The sequence below is a fragment of the Cebus imitator genome, unplaced genomic scaffold (genome assembly GCF_001604975.1).
Source record: "Cebus imitator isolate Cc_AM_T3 unplaced genomic scaffold, Cebus_imitator-1.0 Scaffold199, whole genome shotgun sequence".
NCBI classification, from domain to species: domain Eukaryota; kingdom Metazoa; phylum Chordata; class Mammalia; order Primates; family Cebidae; genus Cebus; species Cebus imitator.
In genome coordinates, this window is record NW_016107514.1 from 4,980,676 (window position 1) to 5,003,535 (window position 22,860).

Consider the following 22,860-nt stretch of genomic DNA (forward strand, 5'->3'; position numbering starts at 1 on the left):
GTCTTATTTTTTTTTTAATCCATTTAGCCACTCTGGTTTTTGATTGAAGGATTCAACTCTTTTACATTCAATGCTATTATTGATAGGTAAGGACTTTTTACTGCTGTTTTATTTGTTTTCCAGTTGTTTTGTTGTTCCCCTCTTCCTTGATTCCTTCCTTCCTGTCTTTCTTTGTGTTAAAGTGATTTTATCTGCTAGTATGTTTTAATTTCTTGTTTTTCAGTTTTTGTGTATCGATTACAGGCTTCTATTTTGTGATTACCATGAGATTTACAAATAGTATCTTATAGCAAATAAATTTAAACTGATGACAACTCAACTCTTATCACAAAAAGAAGAAAAAAATCTCAAACTAGTAAAGATAAAACTAAAAAACTACATTTTAACTTTATCCTCCCAACATTTGGATATTATGTTCTCTCTATAACTTTTTATATTGTCTATTTCTTTAAAAAGTATTATAGTTATTTTTGATGTTTACCTATATTTTTCCTACTAAAGATATGAATGATTTATACATCATAATCACAGTGTTATGTTATTCTGTATTTGTCTGTGTACTTACTTTTCCCAGTGGGTTTTGTATCTTCAGATGATTTCTTGTTGCTTGTTAACATATTTTTCTTTCAGATTGAAGAACTTTCATTAGCATTTCTTGCAAGACAGGTCTGCTGTTGATTAACTTCCTCAGTTGTTGTTCATCTGGGAATGTCTTTCTCTTTTATTTTTAAGGATAATTTTGCTAGACATAATATTCCATGTTGGGTGTTTTCTTCTTACAGCGCTTTGAATATGTTACCACACTCCCTCCTGGCCTGTAAAGTTTCCACTGGGACGTCCACTGCCACACATATCAGACATGCTTTATGTGTTATTTGCTTCTTTTGTCTTGCTGCATTTAGAATCCTTTATTTATTCTTGACCTTCAAGAGTAGCCCTATTTGGGTTGAATCTCCTTGGTGTTCTTTGACCTTCTTATACCTGAATATTTATATCTTTCTCTAGGTTTGAAAATTCTCTGTTATTATTTCTTTGTATAAACTTTCTACTCCAATCTCTCTCTCTGCATCTTCTTTAAGGCCACTAACGCTTAGATTAGCCCTGCTGAGGCTAATCTTGATCTTGTAGGAGTGCTTCATTCTCCTCTGACTGGTATATTTTCACATAGCCTGTCTTTGACCTCACTAGTTCTTTCGTCTGCTTGGTCACTTCTGCTACTGAGGGACTCTGATGAAATTTTCAGTTTGTCATTGAGTCGTTTTTTTTTTTTCTCAGCAAAGCACTTTTTACTTTTTTACTTTCTGCACTGCAGAAAGGGTACCCTCACTAGCTATCTTGCCACAAGAGTACAATGAACAAAGGAAAAGCAGACATGTTTATCCCTTATGCATTTGGGGTCATCCTTACTGCTGTATCTGATCTCAGTTGGAGCCAGACCTCACAATCTAAACTAAACGCCGACTGGCAAACAACTTAAAACTTTTCTAAACAGGTAAAAGCAATGGCAAGCTGGGACATGCCTGTGAGCGCATTCAGCACAGATATCTTGGTTAAAGTACAAGGATATAGAATATGCTATGTGCCTATGAGCATGTCTAACAGCTACATAGGATAGGGCTTAATAAAGAGTTATTAGCACACTTATGATTTATTCTTTAACAAGAAAGAAAACTTTCAAGAGGAACTTTTCTACTTCCCACAGTTGCACACGAAGTGAAAATACAAAAACACCACTGGGTTATACACTTTAAGCAAATGAATTTTATGTTATGTGAATTATATCTCAATTTAAAAAACACATGGTATTATTAGACAAATATAGATGGAGTATTAGCTCCAGAATTTCTGCTTGATTTTTTTAAAAAATTATTTCAATCTCTTTGTTAAATTTCTCTGATGAAATTCTGAATTCCTTCTCTTATCTTCTTATGTTAAAATTTGTTGCATTTCGTCAAGATACCTTTTTTCTTTGAATTCTCTGCCTGAGGGCTCACATATCTCTGGCACTAAGTTTGTTTGGTGAGGACATGTTTTCCTGGATGTTCTTGATGCTTATGGACATTTTTCAATGTCTAGGAATTGAGGAGTTAGGTATTTATTCCAATCTTTGCAGGCTGGGCTTGTTTATACCCTACCTTCTTAAAAGGATTTTCCAAGAATCCAAAGAGGATTGAGTATTGTGACCTAAGCTGTGGTCACTGCAACCACTGTAGTACTAGGAAGTGCCCTAAGCCCAGGAGTGCTGTGATTCTTGCAGATTTTTAGATACACAGTTTTGTTGGACTTGGTGAAGATAAGAAATAATCCCCTGGGCTACCTGGCAAAGTCTCTTGCTCTTTTCCCTCTCTTTCCCCAATCTGAAGGAATTTTTCTTGACACTGGGCTGCCTGGAGTTGAGAATAGGTGACTGGGCCTTCCATGGCTACCACAACTGGCACATTGCTGGGTCACAGTTGATGCTCATGGCCTTCCAGATCAGCACAGTACTGGGGCTTGCCCAAGGCCTGTGGCCACTACTGTCTGGCTGCTGCTGATGTTTATTCAAGGCCCAAGGCCACTTTAGTCAGCAGGTGGTGAATCCCGCCAGGACTGGGTCTGTCCCGTCAGAGCTGTCGATCTCCTTCCAGCTTAGGGTGGGTACAGAAATGCCATCCAGGAGCAAAGGCCTGGAATTGGTGGCTTCAGGAATCTGCCTGGTACTTTATTTTACTGAGGCTTAGCTGCTATCCAAGTTTCAAGACACAGCTCTCTGTATTCTTTCCTCTCCTTCCCCCAAGTGGAATAAGTCCCTCCCTGAGGTGTACTGCTTGGAGTTGGGGAAAGTGTGATGCACATGGGCATTCCCATGGCCACTGGAGCTGGTATCACACTGGGTTGCACCCCAAGCTTCCTGCCTCTAAGACCAGTACAGCACCAGGGCTTGCCCAAGGACAGCAGTCCTTGTTTCCTGACTTCCATTTAAATTTATCTGGGGGCTCAGACAACTTTAGTCAGCCAGTGGTGAGGCTAGCCAGGACATGGGTTTCTTCCGCTACAGTGAAGAATTCCCCTTGGGTCCAGGGCTAGTATAAATATTCCCTTTGTGGACACTAGCAGAATTCTGCCCTATGTTATGTTTTGCTGTGATAGGTCAGCACTTAGTTCCAATGCAAAGTCCAGCACTCACTTTGCTTTCTGTTTCCTAAGCACGTAGATTACAGTATCTCTCTGGGCTGCACTGCCTGCAGTTGGGGAAGGGAGAGTGTAGATGATGTGAGGCTATCTTTCCTATCCATTCAATATCTCTTTCCTTGTTACTATATTAAAACTAGGTGCTATGATTGCTCCTCTGTATTTTTGTTCCTATGAAGGTGCTTCAATTAGTTGTGTAATTTGATATTCCTGCAGGGGGTCATTTGCTGGAGAGTTCTATTTGGCCATCTTGCTCTACCTCCACAATCTTTAACCTTAATCTTAATACAAGGTCCCTTTTTCATGTAAGGTAATATTCATAGGTTCTGGGGATTGGGATGAAATTTTTTTTTGGGAGCCAATATTCTGCCTACCATAGTCATGAAAGCAAAATGGTAAATGGTGTATTTGACAGGAAATTAATTATATGGAAAAAGGGGTAGAAGGTAAGATTGTACCAATCCAACCACATTTCTTATACTTATTCCATTCTTGGGCCAATTTTATGACTGGGATTTTTAGACTATGCTTTCTTTAACTAAACATAAACATCTTAGAATTCCTTAGAGATTCTAAAATTTTTTCTTCATACAATTATTAATTAAGAAATGTATACCGAGTTTTACTCTTCAGTGTTTGTATTACAAAACAATATTTTTAAATAATATCAAATGTATGCTGATACATATACATATTCCCTCCCCAATCCCAGTTGGCCTGCATCCTGAGGAAGCTAAAATACAGACCTCCTGGCATCTTTTTGACTCCCCACTCCTGAAAGTCTCCCCACCACCATGAAATAGAGTTCTTTCTGTGAAACACTTCATCTGTGCTAACATCACATTTCAGCCCTTTTGTTGACACTGTTTGTTAACCCAGAAAGCTAAGCTGGCTTTGAACCCATTATCATCTTCAGGACATTACATAAATTGCATTGATTTGTGGGAGTCTATAACTCATTTTTATATGACACAATCATATTTACAAATATAGTAAAAATAACTATAATTGTACAATGTCAGTTTCTTATTAACCAATTTTATTATTGTAAAACGTCATGTCCTTGACTAATCTCACAGTCAAATTTTGTTTTGTCCTTTTTGGACTGAGTTTTCTCTACTCAAGTTTGAGTCAAGAGTGTTATAACAAAAAATATGGATGATCATTCTTATTCTGAGAGGGGGAAAAAAAAGTCACCCAACAAAGGCTCTTTGCATCTCTGAGCAAGGGTGAAGATTGAAGGAGAAATACTCTTTGTCTTAAAGACTATCTTCCTTCTTTATTAAGAAAAATCAGTTTTAATTTACTCTGAAAAATGTAAGAACAAGAGAATTCATTTGCAGAGATGAAAATCTCAAAGCATAAAAGAATGATAATTTGCTGTAGCTAAAAATATATCCCATCCTGATGCATTTCCATCACATGGGTTGTTAACAGTGTGTCCAGGCTTCATCTGCAAAAAAGATACCTCATCAGAGTCTGCAGTCAAGAATCAGATACAGTTAGTTTTAATGAGCTCTCCTTGTAAGTCAAATACATTTTAATGATTTCACCATTAGACTTTTCCACAGAGACAGGAGGAGGCATAATATTCTATTTTTGTTATAGTTGTTTATAACAAGCCTACTATGTACCTATGTATACTATACAGTCACAGTCCCTGTATTCAGAGGACTTAGGTCAAGTAGGAGAGGGAAACATGCAACAAATAATTAAAAACACAGTTCTTTCATTACAGTAGTTCAGATAAATGACAAAATCCAAAAGTGTGATGTGTCGTGAAATTTACAAAAAGGATAACTAAATTAGTTTGAAGTGTCAGAAAAACCTTTCTGTCAAAAATAAAATCAGATACAATTAGAAAAATTTAAGCATTTTATTGTCATACAATAAAATAAAATATGGATCATTATCTGGGCATCTTAGTTTGTTTTGCATTGCTATAAAGAAATGCCTGATGCTGGGTATTTATGAAGAAAAGAGGTTTATTTGGCTCATAGTTCTATAGGCTGTACAAGCATGGCACCAGCATCCACTTCTGGTAAGGCCTCAGGAAGCTTACAATTGTGGCAGAAGGCAAAGGGTTAGCCAGTGTATCACATGACAAGAGGGGAAACAGGAGAAGAATGAGGTCCCACACTCTAATTTTGAACAACCAGATCTCATAGTAACTTATTTCCATGGGGAGGGTGCTGAGCCTTTCATGGGGATCCACCCCTATAACCCAAACACCTTCCACCAGGCCCCACTTCCAACACTGGGGATCACATTTCAACATGAGATTTGGATAGAACAAATATCAACTTGTAGAGATAGCAGTTATGCAGAAAGAAAATCAGCAGCCTGATCTTTTTTATGGGTAGCCGTTAGATGTAAGAAATTCCATTTCCATACCATACAAAAATAATACATACAAAAATAATAGACTACTCCAAAAGCAAGAGTATATATATATTTACAGTTTATCCTTACTTAATTCACAGGCTTGAGCGAGGGCAAATAATTCCACAGGTTTGGGCTGAACTAATTTAGGAAGTACTCCTTTTTCTTTCTTTCTTTTTTTTTTTTGAAACGAAGTCTGGTTCTGTCACCCAGGATGGGGTGCAGTGGCATGATCTCAGCTCACTGCAACCCCTGCCTCCCAGGTTCAAGCGATTCTCCTGTCTTAGCTTCCGGAGTAGCTGGGATTACAGGTGCCTGCCACGATGCCTGGCTATTTTTTGTAGAGGTGGGGTTTCAGCATGTTGGCCACCCTGGTCTCAAACTCCTGACATCAGGTGATCCACCTGCCATAGCCTCCCAAAGTGCTGGGATTACAGGTGTGAGCCACCACGCCTGGCCATACTCCTTTTTCTAATAATTCATGTCAGATTGTAACAGTATAACCAATTCAGTACTTTCCTTTAGAGTTTATAGCATAGTAGCCATCAACATAGATTATCAACTCTAGATTATTCAATAGTGGGTCTTGTAAATCTAATTCAGTAGTAAAATTTTGGGAAACCAATTCAACACAATAGTGAATCTCCTGTTTGTCAGGGAAAGGTAATAGGGTGGGAGGGTTCAGAGAGTTACATCAAATAATATGCAGGTTTGAAGGAGCTAGAAGCAGAATCTTATAAGATATTAGACTGCTAGCTGAAAAATGATGAGAATATTTAGTATTTAATAAACATTTTATAGCATGAGGAACTTGCAGACATAGTAATTTCCTTGAACAATTCTGAAGAGGATTCTGTAATATTAGTGGCTGTAGCTATTGCTATTCAACAATTTTGATATACTTGACCTACTGGGTCCAACTGTAGGCTGTAATAAGCCAAAGGTCTACTTTTTCCTCCATATTCCTCAGCAAGGACACTTAAAGCCTGGTTGTTTTATTCATGGACAAACAATGTGAAGGGTTTCGAGTTACCGGAAGTCCTAATGTGGGAGAATTTTGTAAAACTTATTTAAGTTCAGTAAAAACCTTTCAATGTTTTGTTTCACAAAGAAGTGATTTCTGAGTGCTCTTTTTGGTCAGCTCATAGGGTGAAGGCAAGGAAGAAAAATTGGGAACCCACGACTTGCAATATGTTGCTAGCTCAAGGAATACTCTGAGTTTCTTTTCAGTCACTGGTTTAGGATAATTTTGGATAGTTTTAAAAATTATTTCTGGAGATAGAAAAATTCCTTTTACAGATAAATCATGACCAAGGAAAAGTACTACTTCTTGTAAGAGTTGGAATTTATTTTGAAAGGCTTTATAACCCTTAGATGCTAATTGTTGCAGCCAATACAATCAACTGTTCGTATCCTTGGGTTCCACATCTATGGATTTAACCAAACAAAGATCAGAAATATTAGGAAAAAATTTGCCTCTGTAGTAAACCTGTACAAACTTTTAAATTGTCATTATTCTCTAAATAATACAATATAACAGCTATTTACATAGCCTTTACTTTGTATTAGGTATTATAAGTAATCTATAGATGATTTGAAGAATATAGGAGGATGTGCATAAATTATACGGAAATACTATGCCATTTAATGTAAGAGACTTAAGCATCCTCTGATTTTGGTGCCAGAGGGAGGTCTTGGAACCAATTTCTCAGGAATACTGAGGACAACTGTATATTTAATGAATTTCTGAGTCCTCTTTGAATGAAGAACAAAGAAGCAAATCATCTACATATTAAACCAAGGTGGAATTTCTGGGAAATTGCAGGGTTGGTTTTTAAATCCTGTTGTAAAACTGGTAAGAAGTATGAAGAAGCCTTGGTCAATCACTGAGACATTACTGTCCAAGGATATTGTTGATTTTTCCAAAACAATAAAAGTAAACAAATACTAATTGTTTTTGTCTACTCTATTTCCGTGAACCATTTGAATTCAGTGAGTACATTTGCCAGCAGGGAGTTTGGGTTAGATACTACAGGAAATCTTGGAATAACAATTTTATTTATATCTCTAAGATCTTGTACAAGTCTTCATTCTTATCTGTGCAGTTTTTTGACAGGTAAGTTGGGAGTAGTGGAAGGGTTCATACAGGGAATAATAAAACCTGTTTTATTAAGTCTTCTATTATAGGAGTAAGCCCTTGTATGGCTTTAGGTTTTAAACAGAATTCAGGCAACTTAGGAAGCAATTTTGGAGGATAAATCTGAATTTTAATAGGTTTAGCACTTTTGATTTTTCTCACATCTGTAGAAGAGATCCATAAAGTGTCAGGAATTTCAGAGACATCTGTACTATCTATATTTTAGTGAAAGTTAATAGTTTCCTCAGCACAGTTTGGGTTTAGAGAACACGTAATGTTTCTGTGTCTAATAAATCTTGAATTTCTGACATTGTTTCTCCTGGGGAAAATTTAATTTGACCTCTCAGTTTAGAAAGCAGTCTCTACTTAGGGCAGTATTACCTAATTGAAAAGCATAATTTTCAGAAAAAGGGCAGATGGTGATAGTTATAAGTTCCAATAAAAAACCTTTGAATTTGAGAGAGTTTCCACCATTGAGTTTTTTTTTTTTAATTGTTATTATTCTGAAGAGGTTCTTGATTTATCATGGTGGAGTTTAAAGTAGAGAGAGTTGCTTCAGCATCTACCCACACAGAAAAAATTTCTCTATTTTTAAAGTTTAGTTTCCCTTTGTTGATTTGAAGAAATTATTGGAAATGGTTTACCCTGCAATTCCTTGGAGCGCCATTAGTATTGATAGTTACCACAGGAGTAAGAAAGTTTAGAATCTCCCTTTTGTACCCAGTCTGATAGCCTAGACTGCTGTGTTAGGGGTGAAACCCAGCCTCTACTTCCTGGCCAGGAAGGTCTCCATCTCTTGACCTCATGATCCACCCACCTTGGCCTCCCAAAGTGCTGAGATTACAGGCGTAAGTCCCCACACCTGGCCCCAATCCACTTCTTGAAGACATTTTTGAACATCTCTAGATCGGACTACTGTGTAAACAAATTGATATAAAGCAGGGAGTCCTGGATCATAAGCACCCAAAGGAATTTTAAATTATTCTTTAAATTTAGTTTAGTGTCTTATAGGGTCTGCAAAATTATATGGCTTGGAGTTAGGATAGAGATAAAGGTTTGAATTCTGCTGATGTTGGTATCCAAGTTTCATTAGAAAGTCCTATTTTAAAGGGCATTTTATGCTGACGGGGTTTGGAGGAAAGAGCAAAGGATCAACTAAGTTAGTAGATTCAGAATAATTAGGCAATAGATGATATAGAGAAGCAGAGAGATTTAACAGGTTCTGTTTGATCAGTAGAATCAATCTGAATTTTGGTCTTTTTCATTAGCATGCTGTAAGAATTTTTTAGAGAGGTGATTCTAAAGTCATTTTGTCTTTCAGAAGCATCTTTATACAAATCATCATCGTTTTTAGGAGGTTTCATATTCTCCTTTTTAAGGTACCTCTAAGATAAGCTTATTTTATCTAAGTTAAATGTTCCCCAAGTGGCTATGGCAATTCTAAATTACCCTGAGTAGAGTTCACCCATTTTTCTGAAAAAGCACAAAATCTCACCCTATAGTTGTTAAAAATGTAAGTAGCTGGAAGATTTCCAGGTGCTGTGGACTGAGAGGAACTCATCCTAGACTTTGTAGTCTTTAAGATGTCAAATGAACCCTGAGGGTCTAGCCAAAGGAACTAATATTTCAGGACCCAGGGAAACACAAATCCTTGACTTCACTTTTTGAAAAGAAGAAAGTGACTTACTCAAGTTCAGACAAACCAACAGAAACAAACAAAATAACCCTTTTATGTACAACAGAGAGCTCAAATGCAAAAAGAGTGGTGGTATTTTGCTTTAGCAAAGAGACTGGTGGGATTTTGCCCCTGCTCCATAGATCTGTGGAACTTTGAACTTGAGAGAGATGATTTAGGGTATCTGGCAGAAGGAATTTCTAAGCAGCAAAGCATTCAAGATGTGACCTGAATTATTCTGAATGTATTCAGTTTTATGTGCTCACAAAGAGATGGTTTGAAATGGAAACTTATATTTAAAAGAAGCAGAGCATAAAGGTTTGGAAAATTTGTAGGCTGACCATGTGGTAGAGAAGAAAAACCCATTTTCTGGGAGAAATTCGAGCTGGCTGCAGAAATTTGTATTAAGAAACAAGGAGCTGAATGTTGATAGCCAAAACAATGGGGAAACATTGTTTCCCCAAAACAAGGCATGTTAGAGATCTTTGCAACAGTTCCTCCTATCACAGACTGAGAGGCCTGGGAGGGAAAAATGGTTTTGTGGGCAATACCTAGGACTCAGCTTCTCTATGCAACCTTGGGACTTGGGGTCCTGTGCCCCAGTGGCTCCAGCTCCAGCTGTGGCTAAAGGGGCCAAGATACAGCTCATCCATTGCTTCAGAGGATGCAAACCCCAAGCCTTGACAGCTACCATGTGGTGTTGGGCCTGTGGGTATGCAGAAAATAAGAGTTGAGCTTTGGGAACCACTGCCTAGATTTCAGAGGATATATGGAAATGCCTGGATATCCAGGCAGATGTCTGCTGCAGGGGTAGAGCCCTCATGTAGAACCTCTGTTAGGGCAATGTGGAATGGAAATGTGGAGTTGGAGGCCCCACACAGAGTTGCTACTGAGGCATTGCCTAGTGGAGCTGTGAGAGGAAGACCACTGTCCTCCAGAAAGATAAATGGGATGTGATTGGATTATGGGGGAGGTTTCCCCCATGCTGTTCTAATGATAGTAATGGGGTTTTCATGAGAGCTGATGGTTTTAAAGTGTCATACTTCCTGTCTCTTTCTCTCTCCGCACCTGCCATCATGTAAGATGGTAAGACATACCTTGCTTCCCTCTTCACCTTCTGCCATGATTGTAACTTCCATGAGGCCTCCCCAGTCATGCAGAACTGTGAGTCAATTAAACCTCCTTTGTTTATATATTACTGAGTCTCAGGTAGTAGCTTTATAGCACTGTGAGAATGAACTAACACACCATTCTTACTACTTTCACCGCTTCCATCCTAGACCAAGCCACTCTCATTTACCACCTGAATTATTACAAAAGCCTTTTAATTGGGTTTCCTGCTATTTCCCTTGACCCTGTTACAACCCATTATCAATGTAGCAGAAAAAATGCTTCTTTTAACCTATAAGTTAGATCATATCATGCCATAGGTTAAAATTCGCTGATGGAATTTCATCTTACTTTAAAAGCTAAATTCCTCTTTAGGACCTATATGACACAATGTGATGTGGCTACTAGTAAACTTGCTGATCTCGTCTCTTACTATTCTCCTCTGTTTCTCCACTCCACACTGGCTACCTTGCTGCTTGTCTTTGAGGCACACTCTCACCACGCCCCTGATGTGTACAAGTTAGTACTTTCATTAGTATCTGTATATCTTTTCTGTTTCTTTTACAAATATGAGCTTATATAATTCTTGTTTTCTTCTTTTTCTCACACAAAAATATATACTGTAGACTTCCCTGCACCTTGCTCTTAATTAGTCTGGTAGATCTTTTCATATCAGTATACAAAGAACTTCTTTCTTTTGCCGCTGCCTGGTATTTCACTGAACTAGTAAAAGTAGTATAATTTATTTTATTAGTACCCTGTTGGTGAACTCTTGAACTGTTTTCTAACATGTTTTAATACAAACATTGATGCAAGAAATAACTTTGTATGGATATCTTTTAATATATGTGCAGTAATACCTGTAAGATAGTTACAGGAATTGTTTGGTTAAAGGGTTAATGCATTTCTAATTTAGATAAATATTGCCAAATGTTCTTCTCATCTGCAATGTGTGAAGCAATCTATGTTTATCCACATACATCAACAATAAAGTGTACAGTCACTGTTGAATGTGTCTACCTAAATTATAAAATATGAATTCACAATGTAAATTTAATTGTATCTCCCCTATTATATAAGTGATAATTAATACACTATGCTTAGGTGGTTAGGGGCCATATTTTTCTCAATGTCTATGCCTTTTACCCATTTTGACTTTAGGATTAGTGTTCAATTCCTTTCAATTTTTAGGAACTCTTTATACCAAGGTGTCTGTGATATGGTCTGAAACTATATTTTCCTGAATTTGTCATTTGTTTTTGTCTAACAGAATTTTTTTTGTCTTGTGCAGTTGAATTTATGAATTGTACATGGTGCTGTCTTATATTAATGCTGTCCAAAAGAAATGTAATGCAAGTCACAAATGTTTTAAATATTTAAAATATTTAAAACACCACCTTTAAAAAGTAAAAAGAAACAGGAGAAATTAATTATTATAAGTTCTTCAGGAAAGGGTTATATGAACAATAAATGCTGAGTTTTGATAATTCAAAACTATTTGCTTATAGCCTTTATGTCTGAAGGAAAACTTGGCTGGATATACAATTTTGATGTACAGTATGTTTCTTTTGAGAGTGTTATAGGTAGTATTACTCAGTATTCTGGTGATGGATGAGAGGTATAATGCCAAATGGATTTCTGTTTCTTATAAGTGACTTGACTTTCATTTTTCTTTGCCTGACTCCTAAAGCATTCTTTTTCTATTTTATTTTAAATCTTTAAAGGGTAATAATTTCATTGGGATATCTTAGTGTTGACTACTCTGGATTAGTTTTCTCTTATATACAATTGTGATGGTTAATACTGAGTATCAACTTACTTGGATTGAAGGGTACAAAGTATTGACCCTGGGTATGTCTGTGAGGGTATTGCCAAAGGAGGTTAACATTTGAGTCAGTGGGCTGGAAAGGCAGACACACTCTTAATCTGGGTGGGCACAGTCTAATCAGCTACCAGCATGGCTAGAATATAAGCAGGCAGAAAAATGTGAACAGATGGACTGACCTAGCCTCCCAGCCTACATCTTTCTCTTGTGCTGGATGCTTCCTGCCCTCAAACATCAGACTCCAAGTTCTTCAGTTTTGGAACTCAGACTGGCTCTCCTTGTTCCTCAGCCTGCAGATGACCTGTTGTGGAACCTTGTGATCATTTGAGTTAATACTTCATAAGCTCCCCTATCTATATCTATATCTAGCTATCAATATCATCTATATCTATCTCTATCTTATGTCTACTTCTATCTGTGTGTTTATCTCTATCTCCATCTACATCTATCTCTATCTCTGTCTCTATCATCTCTATCTCTATTTCCCTAATCTATCTAATCTTTCCATTAGTTCTGTCCTTCTAGAGAACCCTGACTAATACAAATTTTGGTACCAGGAGTGGGGTTCTGGAGAAACAGAATATTAAGGATGGAGTTCTATCATTGGTTTTGGGGTTTCTGTAGCTGGCTGCTTAATATGATTAGACCCCAAAATTTTGAGGACAATACTAATAGTATGGAGAACACTGATAGTCCTTGGCATGAATTGTTTAGAGAGTTATGGAAAATAAATGCATTTGACACTCCTGATTCATCACTCATGAGAGGCAAGGAGTTTAGTGACTCCAGAAGTAATACCTTTGACCATATGTGGAGAACCAAGGATCAGAATGAAGCTGGTTGGTTGCTTCTAAGTTCAGTGGACAAAGTGGTGAAGGAAAATGATGAACTCAGGGATTCTATCTCCCACTTTCAGAAGCAGATACGGAGCCTCAAATCTGCTAAGATTGCTCTGAATGAGAGTCTTATCTTCTATAAAGAACTAAAATTGTGGAAAAACAGACACAAGCTCTTATCCTGTGAGTGGCTGATCTGCAATGAAAGGAGCATTCACAGCCTCACCAGGTGTCTATTGTTAAAATAAGGGCACCGATTGGAAAAGAATGGGATCCTGCAAGGTGGAATGGGAACATGTGGGAGGACGCTGATAAAGCCAGGGACACAGCTTGTAAACTCTGATGAACCTTTTTGCCAGAAGAAATAGCTTCCCCATCCCCAGTCCCCTTCCTGATCCATGCTGCCATCAGTCTTTCCACATTTCTCTGAGGAGATAAACCCTGTACTGCCTGAGGCAACAATGATGGCCTCCCTTGGGGCTGTTGCCAGGCAAGATAATGTTTCAGGAGTCACCCCTAACACCCCTATTTGCTTCTAGACGTATAGCTAGGCTAAAGTCCTGGTGGGCCCCTAGTGGTGAGATTGAGAGTGTAACCCATTAGGAGGTGTGCTACACTTGAAAAGAACTGCTTGAGTTTTCTAATTTATATAAACAGAAATCTGGAAAACAGGCATGGGAATGGATATTAAGGAAGTGGGTTAATGGTGGAAGAAACATATAGTTGGATCAGGCTTATTGTACCCAAATCAATAAATTAATGATTGATAGAATAAACATAGAGTTGAATCAGGCTCTATGTTTCTTCTACCAATAATGTATTCCACCAATAATGGTGGAAGAAACATAGAGTTGGATCAGGCTGAATTTATTGATTTGGGTCCACTAAGTAGGGACTCTGCTTAGCTGACCCAAATCAATAATTATGCTGACATTATGCTGATTGGATCTAACATTTAATGTTGCGGGTTGGGGAGCTAAAAAAGGTTCTAATTGTTTATTTGCTTGGTTAGCAGAAATATGGATTAAAAGATGGCCCACTGAGAGTGAGCTGGAAATGCCTGACCTCCCTTGGTTTAATGTAGAGGAAGGGATCCAAAGGCTTTAGGATATTGGGATGGTGGAGTTGATTAGTCACTTTAGATTTACTCATCCCAGCGGGGAGGGCACAGAAAATATACCCTGGACCAATGCCTTGTGAAATATATTTGTGAGGGCAGCACTTGCATCTTTGAAGAGCCCTGTAATTACTCTTCTCTGAATGTCAGATCTAACAGTGGAATTGCAGTCACTTGACTACAAAATTTAAATACAATAATTGAATCCTAAGATGGCAGGGCTCAAGAGGTGGCACCCAACCTTCAAAGGCAAGGTGGGTGTAGCTACTGTAATGGACAGCAGAGGCAAAGTGGTAATCAGAATAACCTGACTTCTGTAGAGCTTTGGCATTGGCTAATTAATCACAGTGTTTCTAGAAGGGAAATTGATAGGAAACCTACTGCATTTCTACTCAATTTATACAAGCAGAAAACTTCTAGGTTGAATGGACAAAGACTACTCTGAATGATAAAAACAGAGAATCATGAATCCTCAATCAATTTCCAGACTTGAGCCAGTTTACAGACCCAAAACCACTTGATTGAAGGGGAGGCCATGTCCCCTTGAAGAAGGACCCCATGACATAACCAACAATTTATTCAGTGAAAGTTTCTCCCATTCTTTCCCAAGGAGACCTCTGGCCTTTTACCAGAGTAACTGCACTGGATAAAGGGAAATAATCAGGCTCTGAGTTGACATTGATCCCAGGGTACCCTAAACATCATTGTGGCCATTCAGTTAAAGTAGGTACTTATGGAGGTCAGGTAATTAATGGAGTTTTAGCTCAGGTTTGACTTACAGTGGGCATAGTGGGTCCCCAGACTCATCCTGTGGTCATTTTTCCAGTGCCAGAATGCATAATTGGCATAGACATACTTAGCAGCTGGCAGGATGCCCACATTGGCTTGTTCATTGGTAGGGTGAGGGTTACTATGGTGGAAAAGGCCAAATGGAAGCCATTAGGGCTGCCTCTACCTAGAAAAAATAGTAAATCAAAACAATATTGCATCCCTGGAGGGACTGCAGAGATTAGTGCCACCATCAAGGACTTGCAAGATGCAGGGGTGGTGATACCCCCACATCCCCATTGAACTCTCCCATTTGACCTGTGTGGGAGACAGATGGCTCTTAAAGAACGACAGTGGATTATTCTATGCTTAACCAAGTGGTGACTCCAATTGCAGCTACTGTACCAGATGTGTTTTCATTGCTTGAGCAAATCAACACATCTCCTGGTACCTGGTATGCAGCCATTAACTTGGCAAATGCCTTTTTCTCCATTTCTGTTCATAAGGCCCACCAGAAGCAATTTGCCTCCAGCTAGCAAGGCCAACACTATATCTTTACTGTCTTACTTCAGAGGTATATCAACTCTTTGGCTTTGTGTCATAATCTTATTCGGAGAGCTTGATGACATTTTGTTTCTGCAAGATATCACACTGGTTCATCACACTGATGACATTATGCTGATTGGATCTAGTGAGCAAGAAGTAGCAGACACACTGAACTTACTGATGACACATTTGTGTGCCAGAGGATGGAGAATAAATCTGAATAAAATTCAGGGATTTTCTACCTCAGTGAAGTTTCTAGAGGTGCAGTGGTGTGGGGCCTGTCAAGATATTCCTTCTAAGGTGAAGGATAAGTTGCTGCATTTGGCCCCTCCTACAACCAAGAAAGAAGCACAATACCTAGTGGGCCTATTTGGATTTTGGAGGCAACATATCCCTTATTTGGGTGTGTTACTCTGGCCCATTTATCTGCTACTGCCCAACAAAATGCTTTGGCTGGTACCACCCATTGGAGTGTTGTGACCAACTGTCATGGGGCACCATAACCCCTCTAGCACAGCAGGTTTCTAACCTTGAGGGGCCAGAGAACAAAGTGATGAGCTGGTACCAGTCCCCAGAGTTAGAGCATGCAGTCCAGGAGTCCTGAAATGAGCCTTGCCCCCCACTTAAAATCTTCCAGAAATGAAGTCATTTGGCTGCACCCAACTTATACCACCATCAAACCCTCAAAGTTATCAAATAGAATAATAGAAAAAAAAACATTCAAAGTATAGCAACTTTAAAGATTGAAGGAACATTAGCCCACAGAGATGAGAAAGAACCAGTGCAAGAATTCTGACAACTCAAAAAGCCAGAGCGCCTTTTTTCCTCCAAAAGATTGCACTAACTCTCCAGCAAGGCTTCTTAACCAGACTGAGATGCATTGAAACCCAATCCATGGAAGCTAAGAATCACAATAAAGTGATACAGTAGCTGACAGACAAGGTAGCCAGTATAGAAAAGAACATAACCAACCTGATAAAACTGAAAAATGCACTACAAGAATTTCATAAGGCAATTGCAAGTATTAATAGCAGAATAGATCAAGTGGAGAAAAAAATATCAGAGCTTGAAGACTGCCTTTCTGAAATAAGACAAGTAAACAGAATAGAAAAAAAAGAATAAAAAGGAATGAATGAAACCTCCAAGAAATATAGGATTATGTAAAGAGACCAAATCTATGACTCATTGGTGTCCCTGAAAAAGATGGGGAGAGTGGAAAAAACTTGAAAATATAGTTCAGGATATCATCCATGAGAATTTCTCCAACCTAGTTGGAGAATATTAAAATTCAGGAAATACAGAGAACCTTGGTGAGATACTATACAAGATGATTATCTCCAAGGCACATAATCATCAGATACTTGAATGTCAAAATAAAAGATTAAATGTTAATGGCAGCTAAAGAGAAAAGTAAGATCACCTGAAAAGGGAAGTCCATTGAGTAATAGAAGACCTCTTGGAAGAAAAGCTAGAAGCCAGAAGAAATTGGGGGCTAGACACCAAGCTAGCTGCAGGAGTTTTTTTTTTTCATAACCCAGTGGTGCTTGGAATGCCAGCAAGACAGAATCATTCACTCCTCTGGAAAGTGGGCAGAAGACAGGGAGCCAAGTGGTCTAGTTGAGCAGATTCTACCCCCATGCATCCCAGCAAGCTAAGATCCACTGGTTTGAAATTCTTGCTGCTAGCACAGCAGTCTGCAGTAGACCTGGGATGCTCAAACTTGGTAGGGGAGAGGTGTCCGCCATTACTGAGGCTTGAGTAGGCATTTTCCCCTCACAGTGTAAACAAAGTCGGCAGGAGGTTTGAACTGGGAGAATACCACAACTTGCCAAAGCCACTATAGCCAGACTCCCTCTCTAAATTCCTCCTCTCTGGGCAGGGCATCTCTGAAAGAAAGGCAGCAGCCCCAGTCAGGGGCTTATAGATAAAACTTCCATCTCCTTTGGACAGAGCACCTGGGGGAAAGGGCAGCTGTGGGCACAGTTTCAGCAGACTTAAACATTCCTGCCTGCTGTCTCTGAAGAGAACAGCAGATCTCCCAGCACAGTGCTTGAGTTCTGCTAAGGGACAGACTGCCTTCTCAAGTGGGTCACTGACTGGCAAACTGAATAAAGAGTCAAGACCCATTGGTGTGCTGTATTCAGGAGACCCATCTCACTTGCAAAGACAAACATAGACTCAAAATAAAGGGATGAAAGAATATTTACCAAGCAAATGGGGTGGGGGGAGGAAAGAGGTTGCAATCCTAATCTCTGATAAAACAGACTTTAAACCAACAAATATCAAAAAAGATGAAGAAGAGTATTACATAATGGTAAAGGGCTCAATGCAATGAGAAAAGCTAACTATCTTAAATATATATGTACCCAATGCAGAATTACCAAGATTTATAAAGCAAGTTCTCAGAGATTCACAAAAAGACTTGGACTCCCACACAATAATAGTGGGAGACTTTAACATCCCACTGTCAATATCAGACAGATTGATGAGACAGAAAATTAACAAAGATGTTCTGGACTTGAACTGAACTCTGGACCAAGCAGACCAAATACACATCTACAAAACTCTTCACCACAAATCAACAGAAGATACATTATTCTCAGCATCACATCACACTTACTCTAAAATTGACCATATAATCAGAAATAAAACACTCCTCAGCAAATGCAAAAGAAAGGAAATCAAAACAGTCTCTCAGACCACAGTGCAATCAAATTAGAACTCAGAACTAAAAGACTCACTCAATACCACACAACTACATGGAAACTGAATAACCTGCTCCTGAATGACTACTAGGCAAATAACAAAATTAAGGCGGAAATAAAGATGTTCTTTGAACAATAAGATTAAGGACACAGCATACCAGAATCTCTGGGACACACTTAAAGCAGTGTTTAAAGGGAAATTTATAGCACTAAATGCCCATAAGAGAAAGCAAGAAAGATATAAAATTGACACCCTAACATCACAATTAAAAGAACTAAAGAAACAAGAGAAAACAAATTCAAAAGCTAGCAGAAAAGAAGAAATAACTAAGATCAGAGCAGAACTGAAGGAGATAGAGACATGAAAAACTCTTCAAAAAGTCAATGAATGCAGGAGCTGGCTTTTTGAAAAGATTAACAAAATAGATAGACCACTAGCCAGACTGATAAAGAAGAAAAGGGAAGAATCAAATAGACACAACTAAAAAATGATAAAGGAGATATCAACACTGATTCCACAGAAATACAAACTACCATCAAAGAATACTATAAACGCCTCTATGCAAATAAACTAGAAAATCTAGAAGAGATGGATAAATTCCTGGACACATATACCCTTCCAAGACTAAAGCAGGAAGAAGTTGAATACCTGAATAGGCCAATAACAAGTTCTGAAATTGAGGCAGTTATTAATAGCCTACCAACCAAAAAAAGCCTAACCAGATGGATTCATATCCAAATTATACCAGAAGTACAAACAGGAAGAGGAGCTGGTACCACTCCTCCTAAAACTATTCCAAACAATAGATAAAGAGAGACTCCTCCCTAGCTCATTTTATGAGGCCAGCATCATCCTGATACCAAAACCTGGCAGAGACACACCACCAACAACAAAAATTTCAGGCCAATATCACTGATGAACATCAATGTGAAAATCCTCAATAAAATACTGGCAAGCCAAATCTAGCAGCACATCAAAGAACTTATCTACTACCATGAAGTCAGCTTTATCCCTGGGATGCAACACTGGTTCGACATATGCAAATCAATAAACTTAATCCATCACCTAAACAAAACCAATGACAAAAGCCACATGATTATCTCAATAGATACAGAAATGGCCTTCGACGAAATTCAACACACCGTCATGCTAAAAACTCTCCATAAACTAGGTATTGATAGAACGTATCTCAAAATAATAAGATCTATTTATGACAAACACACAGTCATTATCATACTGAATGGGCAAAAGCTGGAAGCATTCTGTTTGAAAACCAGCACAAAACAAGGATGCTCTCTTTCACCACTCTTATTCAACATAGTATTGGAAGTTCTGGCCAGGGCAATCAAGCAAGAGAAAAAAATAAAGTGTATTCAATTAGGAAAAGATGAAATCAAATTGTCTCTGTTTGCAGATGATATGATTGTATATTTAGAAAAACCCATTATCTCAGCCCTAAATCTCCTTAAGCTGATGAACAACTTCAGCAAAGTCTCAGGATACAAAATCAATGTGCAAAAATCACAAGCATTCCTACACACCAATAATAGACAAACAGAGCCAAATCCTGAGTTAACTCCCATTCACAAAAACTACAAAGAGAATAAAATACCTAGGAATACAACTTACAAGGGATGTGAAGGACCTCTTCAAGGAAAACTACAAACCACTGCTCAAGGATATAAGAGAGGACACAAACACAAGGAGAAACATTCCATGCTTATGGATAGGAAGAATCAATATCATGAAAATGGCCATACTGCCCAAAATAATTTATAGATTCAATGCTATCCCCATCAAGCTACCATTGACTTTCTTCACAGAGTTAGAAAAAACTACTTTAAATTTCATATGGAACCCAAAATGAGCCCATATAACCAAGAACAAAGCTGGAGGCATCGCACTACCTGACTTCAAACTATACTACAAGCCTACAGTAACCAAAACAGCATGATACTGGTACCAAAACAGATATGTAGACCAATGGAACAGAACAGAGGCCTCAGATATAATGCCACAGATATACAACAATCTGATCTTTGAAAAACCTGACAAAACAAGCGATGGGGAAAGGATTCCTTATTTAATAAATGGTGTTGGGAAAACTGGTTAGCTATATACAGAAAACTGAAACTGGACCCCCTCCTTACACCTTATACAAAAAATAACTCAAGATGGATTAAAGACTTAAATGTAAGACCTAAAACCATAAAAACCGTAGAAAAATACATAGACAATACCATTCAGGACATAGGCATGGGCAAAGACTTCATTACTAAACCACCAAAAACAATGGCAACAAAAGCCAAAAATGACAAATGGAATTTAATTAAACTAAAGAGCTTCTGCATAGCAAAAGAAACTATTATCAGAGTGAATAGGCAAGCTACAGAATGGAAGAAAAATTTTGCAATCTATTCATCTGACAAAGGGCTAATATCCAGAATCTACAAATAACTTAAACAAATTTATAAAGGAAAAACAAACAACACCATCAAAAAGTGGGTGAAGGATATGAACAGATAATTCTTAAAAGAAGACTTTTATGTGACCAACAAACATATGAAAAAAAGCTCATCATCACTAATCATTAGAGAAATGCAAGTCAAAACCACAATGAGATACCATCTCATGCCAGTTAGAATTGCAGTCATTAAAAAGTCAGGAAACAACAGATGCTGGAGAGGATGTGAAGAAATAGAAACAGTTTACACTGTTGCTGGGAGTGTAAATTAGTTCAGCCATTGTGGAAGACAGTGTGGGGATTCCTCAAGGATCTAGAACCAGAAATATCATTTGACCCAGCAATCCCATTACTGGCTATATACCCAAAGAATTATAAATCATTCTACTATAAAGACACATGCACACATATGTTTATTGCAGCACTATTCACAATAGCAAAGACTTGGAACCAACCCAAATGCCCATCAATGATAAACTATATGAAGAAAATGTGGCACATATACACCATGGAATACTATGCAGGCACAAAAGGATGAGTTCATGTCCTTTACAGAGACGTGGGTAAAGCTGGAAATCATCATTTTCAGCAAACTAACACAGGAGTAGAAAATCAAACACCACATGTTCTCAGTCATAAGTGGGAGCTGAACAATGAGAACACATGGACATGGGATGGGGGGCAGGTAACATCACACACTGGGGCCTGTCAGTGGGTGGAGGCCTAGGGGAGGGATAGCATTAGGAGAAATACCTAATGTAGATGACGAGTTGATGGGTGCAGCAAACCACTATAGGACATGTATACCTATGTAACAACCCTGCACATTCTGCACATGTATCCCAGAACTCAAATTATATATATATAAAAGATTGTTTTCTACTTTATGTGTATCACCATAGCAGCTGGTGCAGAGCTCAGGTGTTTAGAATATTACTTATTTGCTAGATAACCATTATTTCTATTATCTCTACTTCAGTCTTTTCAAGATGGCTTTAAAATACAAAGAAATGTCTTTGTCTAATAGTTTTATTGAGGTGTAATTGAAGTACAATAAAGTGTGCACATTTAAAGTGTATGAGTAGATGAATCTTGACATATTTATACACCAGTGAAACTATCACTGATGGTGAATATTTCCATTTCACATAAAAGATTCCCTATATCCTTTTCCTTCTTGCTAATCCTTAGGAAACCACTAATCTTCTTTTTTCCAACTATATGTTAGCTTTTTTTTATTTTTTAGAATTTTATATAAATGGAATCATATAGTACTCTTAAAAATAATCTGGCTTCCCACACCCAGCTTAATTATTTTGAAATTCATCTATGTTGTTGCATGTATACTCTTTTTTCTCTTCCATGTTAATGTTCTATTATATGGATATACCTCAGTTTATTTCACCATTTACCTGTTGATAAACATTTGACTTGTTTTCAGTTTCAGTCTTTACAAATAAAGATGCTATAAAATAAAAAAAAAAGAAAATTACTCGAAATCATACAATTACATGGAAATCAAATAACCCGCTTTGGAATGACTTTTGGGTAAACAATGAAATTATACAGCAGAAATCAAAACATTCTTTGAAACTAATGAGAACAAAGATAACATACCAGAATCTGTGCAACACAGCTTAGGAAGTGTTAAGAGGGAAACTTATGGCACTAAACATTCACATCAAATAGTTAGAAAGATCTCAATTTAACAACCTAACATCAAAACTAAAGGAACTAGAAAACCAAGTGTAAATCAACGCCAATGCTAACAGAAAACAAGAAATAACCAGTCAGCACTGAATGGAAGGGAATTGAGACAAGAAACACCAATCAAAAGATCAACAAATATAGGAGATGTTTTTTTGAAAAAAATTAATAAAGTAGATTGACAGCTAGCTAGACTAATAAAGAAGAAAAGAGAGAAGATCCAAATAAACACAATTAGAAATGACAAAGTGGATATTACCACTGAGTCTACAGAAATACAAATAACCATTGAAGCATTTTTTTTTCTTTTTTTTTTTTTTTTGCATTTTAGGTTTTGGGATACATGTGAAGAACATGCAAGATTGTTGCATAGGTACACACGTGGCAGTGTGATTTGCTGCCTTCCTCCCCCTCAC